We start from the raw sequence: 6369 nt of genomic DNA, 5'->3' as shown, positions 1-6369 counted from the left end.
AATTTAAATGAATCATTAGAACAAGATGAGGCTATGGAACAGGCAGTGAAAGAACAAATAGGCCCTATTTCTGTACAACCACCAACAATATCACAGCCTACTGCCAGTACCCCCACTTTGCCTATAATGCCTATTTATAATGCAAACAATGATTGTATTAGTCAACCTATGTCTGGTTTAAATATGTTTAATAAGTTAAACAACCCTGTAGAATGTTATTTACAAAATTTTACAGTAACAAATGGCTTAGTAGTACCTGAGCTAATAAACTTTTTGAAAACTTTGTTAAAAAACTAAAATGTGAAACTAGCCTATCAGAAAATGAAATTTTAGCATTGTTACCATGTTATGCAAAAGGTCCACTTTTAGCCAAAATAATACAGTGTAAGTCTGTCATGCCAAATTTCAACTATCTACACAGGGAATTAATTAGTGCTTTTATCCCTGTAGGCCTAATTGAAAGACTGAGACTAGATTTAGTTTATAGGCCACAAAGGTTTGATGAGCCACTGTATGAATACATCTATGACATCAAAGAGCTCAGTCAAGTTTTATTGTGTAACATAAGTGAACAGGACTTGGTAACTTGTATAAAAAGAGGTATTAAGCCTACAGATAGAAATAAGTTAATTTTTGAAAACAATCCCTTTTTTACAGATTTGGAAAATGTGTGTATAGCTAGTAACAATATAACCTTTAATGATAACTTAAGGGACAATTTAAGTAAGACATATTATGTTAACAACATGTATCCACCACATGTTGAACCTAGGAATAGTAGGCCTACTATCAAAAACCCAAAGTTATGTTTCAATTGTAATAGGCCTGGTCACTTAGCAAAAAATTGTTTTAGGAATCCAAAAAACTAGTTGACAGGGGAGTGGTATTACACACAACACCTAAAAATATCTCTCCCCGGTTTCATAAGTTTAAGAATAATAATTTTATAAATAGTAATACAGTAAGAAAAGAAAAACACTATTTTGTGAGAGTCTATGGTAAGGTAATTAAAAATTGGAGTAAATTAAAACTATAGAAAACCTAATTTAAGACTAAATGTTAGACAGTGTAACAATATGCCTTTAATTGAAGCTATAGTGGGTAAAAATGTAAAAAACAAACTGCTTATTAGATACTGGTGCTACAAGAGATATAATTAGTAAAGAATTTTATGATAGCCTATTGTTGAATAAAAATGTTTCTAAATTAATGAAGTCAGATGATAGAATGTTTGCTGCAAATAACACTGAAATAAAATGTTTTGGTTACTGTTATGCTAAGATAAAAATTTCTAAATTTTGTTGGAAAGTAAAATTTATTGTATTGGATAATTTAAAATGGGACATTGTATTGGGAAACCCATTTATAACTAATAGCAAATTAATTTTAGATCTTGATGGAGATTCATGTTATTTTAAATTCAATTGTAATGAGAAAATAACTATTGTCAGACAACAGCCTTTTGAACATGAAGTAAACAGCATTGATGTAAAAATAGGGTGCACTAGAGCTGAGGCTGAGATACAAAACCTTATAGGGGATTTTCCAAATGTTTTTACTCCAAAATTAGGAGAGGCTCTAGATTTGGAAGTGAGATTAGTTCTAAATGACCCCACACCTGTAAATATTAGGCCTTATTTTATGAGCCCTCCTACTGTAAATAAGATGAAAACAATAATACAGGATTGGTTGGACCAAGAAATAATTGAACCCAGTACTTCAGCCTACTCCAGTCCAGCCTTTTTAACCAAAAAGGGCAGACTTGTAGTCAATTATACCGAATTAAATAAAAAGTTACAGAAAATTGATTTTCCCATTGGTGATTTAAATAATTATTATCAACATCTTAGTGGAGCCAAATATTTTTCAATAATAGATTTAAGAAAAAGTTTTTTTGCAATGTCCATTATCACCTGATAGTCAAGATCTTACCTCATTTAGCACTATATTTGGTAAATATAAATTTAAACGAGTACCCTTTGGTTTACATGTTGGTAGTGCTGTATTGTCCGCCTATCTGGACAAAGTCCTAGACAATATAAAATTTAAATATGTGATAAATTTTTGTGATGATATCTTAGTGTACAGTAAAGACCTTGATTCGCATTTAGTACATGTCAGAGAGATTGTAAATAGACTAAGCAAACATGGCTTAACGGCAAACCTAGAGAAAGCAAAGTTTTGTTTTGATGAAATCTCCTTTTTGGGGAACTTAATAAAAAATAATACAGTAACTATAGATCCCGAGCGAACAAGGAGTATAGGAGAATTTATGCCGCCTAATAACGCCAAACAAATTTCACAGTTTTTAGGTATGACCAATTTCTTTTCAAAATTTATAAATAATTATGCCGAATTATGTAATCCTTTAAATCGTTTAAGAAGGAAAAACGCTAAATTTGTTTGGACAAGTGAATGTCAAGATTCGTTTGTAAAGTTAAAAGAAGCTATAATGAATCCTCCTGTACTCCAGTTAGCCGATTTTTCAAAGCAATTTATAGTAATGACAGATGCTAGTGGAATAGCCGCAGGTGGTTGTTTGTTACAGGAAAACGACCAAAATGAATTAATGCCAATAGCCTATTACTCTAGGAAATTTACTGATGCCGAATTAAAATATACTGTTTATGAAAAAGAAGCTTTGAGTGCACTAATTTGCATAGAAAAATGGCACGAATTTTTAGAAGTAAGAACCTTTAAATTAATAACTGATAACCAAGCTTTATCCTATGTCCTCAATCACAAAAGGAAGGTAGGAAGACTTGCCCGGTGGATCGAGAGGATTTTGAATTTGCCATTTGAGGTTGAATTTAAAAGTTCCACCGATAATGCACTGGCAGATGCCCTATCACGTATGTTTGAGGGCGAGTCGACGGGAACAGCTGATCCGAGCCCCAGTGACTGCCGGAACGGTCCAGACCAGGATAAAAATAGATTATCGATTTCCTTCTGCCATTCAAACTCCTCCCGAAGGCAAAAATGTAAACCAACATCTAATGTAAAGCCTAAAATGCAGATAAATAATAAGTTCAATAAGAAGGATAATTTGTGGTTGTTAATTAATGATTTGCCATTAGCGTTTAAAGATTTAGAAAAATATCAACTTCAAGATAAAGAAACTCAGCAAATCATTCAATCTGTAAAAAGCAATAGTAACAATTTATGTTATTTTATAAAAAACAATTTACTGATGTACAAAAGGAATGTAAAAAGTAAGAGTAAGATATTTTTGCCTGTACAGTTAATTGATTTAGTATATGAATTCTTCCACAGTTCTTTAATAGGAGGTCATTTAGGCATTGCTAGAACGCAAAGAAAAATTAATCAGTATTTTTATAGACCTGATTTAGACGAAATTATAAAGGCAAAAGTGAAAGCATGTAATGTTTGTAAAATGAGTTTAAGTGTGCCAAAGAAAATATGAAGGCGAATTAGTATCTGTGCCATTTAAGAACAATATGGATTGTTTATTCATAGATCTTTTAGGTCCCTTAGTGAGAACTAGAAACAGCAATGTATATTTACTTGTAGTTGTAGATGCCGCCAGTAAATTATATGGCTAATCCCTTTGAGGGAATGTAAGAGTGCTGAAATATGTAATAAATTAGACCGCATAATTTTTAACAACTTTTCTGTACCTAAAATAATAGTGTCAGACAATGCCGCATATTTTACATCACTGTATTTTAAGAAGTTCTTATTTAAGAATTTTATTGAACACCGTAGACTAGCGCCTTACAGGGCTAATGGAAATCAATCAGAAAGGCATATTAGAAACATATCTACATTATTACGTAGTTTTCTATCACAACTGTCATAGTAATTGGGATAATGACCTAGGCTATATACAATTAAGTTTAAACACCGCCCATAATGAAAGCACAGGTTTTGCTGCCTTTGATTTAATGTTTAATCATTCCTGTAATAATGCTTTATCTAATTTATGGAAGCTAAATGATCTAATTGGTGAGAATTTGTCCAAGGAAACTGTTGTAAACAATTTAAAGAGAGCTGTGGTGAATATAAAAAGGAGTATAGCACATAACAGTAATAGACAAAAGTACTCAGAGCAAAATGTAAAACATCCCTTTAAGTTGCATTCCTTAGTATGGATTAGAACCCACTATTTAAGCAATAAGGTAGAAAAGTTTTGTGCAAAATTAGCACCAAAATATGTAGGAATTTATAGAATTTTATATTTTTAAGCCCTGTAACTTGTATTGTACAACACACTGAAAATGTTTTGAATGTAAAAAAGGTTCATATTGTAGGTTTAAAATTAAATTAAGACCTGTTCTGTATAAATAAAAAAAAAATTTGTAGCATCCCTAGCTTAAGGAATCCACTTGCTGCCAAATTTAAAAGATAAGATAAAATCCAGGAAGTTAACTGTTTGGTGAAATTCTTAACGAATGTGTCAATAAAATATAGAAAAAGAATTTGTAAATAGACTTAGTGTAAAGAAATAAGACAAAGTTGATCCTGACTGTTTGTAATGAGGGAACCAGATATGAAAAATTGTCTGTGTTTTGTAGGTATGCCGAAATGTTGAATTTTGAATTTTGTAGATATATTTGAAGTGTTAAAATTCATGTAGATGTAAGATGTATAGGATGTTGTATGTAAATATATATATTAAGAGTGATGCAGTATTAATACGAAATGTGAGACTTAGCTTCTCGTGAGGGGACGTTTCATTCCAAAGTATTCGATCCATATTGGTAACTTGTCCGCAAGTCTCAGGGTATTTAATGGCACAACACTATACACAAAACACTGGTATGAATGCAAAAAAGAAGTATGAATGTGGCGCCTATATAACAAAACACTACACTACACTTGTTTACGATTTAATCGCCTTAAATGCCCTTATTCTTGCAACGACCCGCAAATTCTAAAACGCTGCAACGTGCACTGCATGAAAATAGTTTGCCTAAATTGATTTTCTATTTTTGGTCCCTAAGCGAGCAGTCATAGAACTGCATTGGCATGCGATCTAACGGATTTCATAGGAAACTTTTGAAACCCCACGCTATCGTGTTGATATGGTTGAATTTGAATTTATGTAATGAATAAAAGGTTGAATTAAGTTTGTTTATTTAGAATATGTTTAAAGTAAAGCGACTAATTAGGTTGCGAAATCAAAACAGGGGGAATATTCTGTACCGTAAATTAGTTTAATTAAATTTCATACAATGTAAATTTCGCAACCTAATCAGCCCAGTATAATATGATATTATTTTACATCCAATGTTCCGGAACTAAATTATTGGGCGGAGTAACTACCTAATTGGCACGCGTATGAATTTTTTCTTCTAACCCTTTGTAGCAGCCCAACTACGTAACCGATCAGACCTCGCGCGCTTTGTCCGTAAGTAAAATTTATCTTTTTCGTATTATTAAATTAGCCCTTTGATGCCAAACGTATAAAATGAATGTAACGTAAAGTAAAGATGTGAATAGTAAAGTAACTTACCCTTGAAGATCTTTTATTTGCTTGATTGAGATAGATAAAGGTTGTGGCGTCGTCCTTATGGCGACGAGCACGTTGTTATAAATAGTAATTTGTATCATTAAATGGCTAATACCGTCGCGAATTTGTTTTAGGCGAGTTTACGTAGCTGATGTATCTCACGTGTTGTTTGAATAGATGGCTACCACTTCCCAACTCTACTCCTCTTCTAAAATTTAAATGGGGGGGGTGGGGGGGGGGGGGGGTGGGGGGGGGGGGGGGTGGGGGGGGGGGGGGGTGGGGGGGGGGGGGGGTGGGGGGGGGGGGGGGTGGGGGGGGGGATAAACAATTGTATATATAATATGATTTTAGTATATTTGATATGTTAAATTAATTTTGAAATTTATTTTATTAATTATTTATTGGAAAGAAAACCAAATTAAAGAATTAACCTATTAAAATCTTATTTAAGGAAAAGTTAACAAGTTGTAATTATTATATATACAGACAAGAAAAAAAGCAATTGTATTTTCTATGAAAGATTCTATTGATATAGAGAGGAATAAAATCAGATATAATCTGATTTTTATTATTTTACTCTAAGTTACTAATTATTTGGAATTTAAGAAACATTTTTTAGTTTTAGAGCTGTTAATTAAAGTGTTTGAACAAGACTGAGGGTACCATGTGTTGATTGAAGACTTAACTGTTTGAAGTTAAAATTGATTTTGTTTTTTTTTTAAATTGGTAAATATATAGTTTTGTCATAATTTAAAGTGTTTTGAAATATAATACGATTTAATTTGATTTAATTTTTGAAATGATAGAGCCTTTTTAAATTAAACATGGCTGGAAACGATATAAAAACACAGAAGAAAGAAAAACAGATTATATTGTGAAGTTTAATTATGACATAT

The sequence above is a fragment of the Homalodisca vitripennis genome, chromosome 7 (genome assembly GCF_021130785.1).
Source record: "Homalodisca vitripennis isolate AUS2020 chromosome 7, UT_GWSS_2.1, whole genome shotgun sequence".
In the NCBI taxonomy this organism is placed as follows: domain Eukaryota; kingdom Metazoa; phylum Arthropoda; class Insecta; order Hemiptera; family Cicadellidae; genus Homalodisca; species Homalodisca vitripennis.
The sequence above is the reverse complement of the archived record's forward strand: the minus strand, read 5'-3'. Positions refer to the sequence as shown.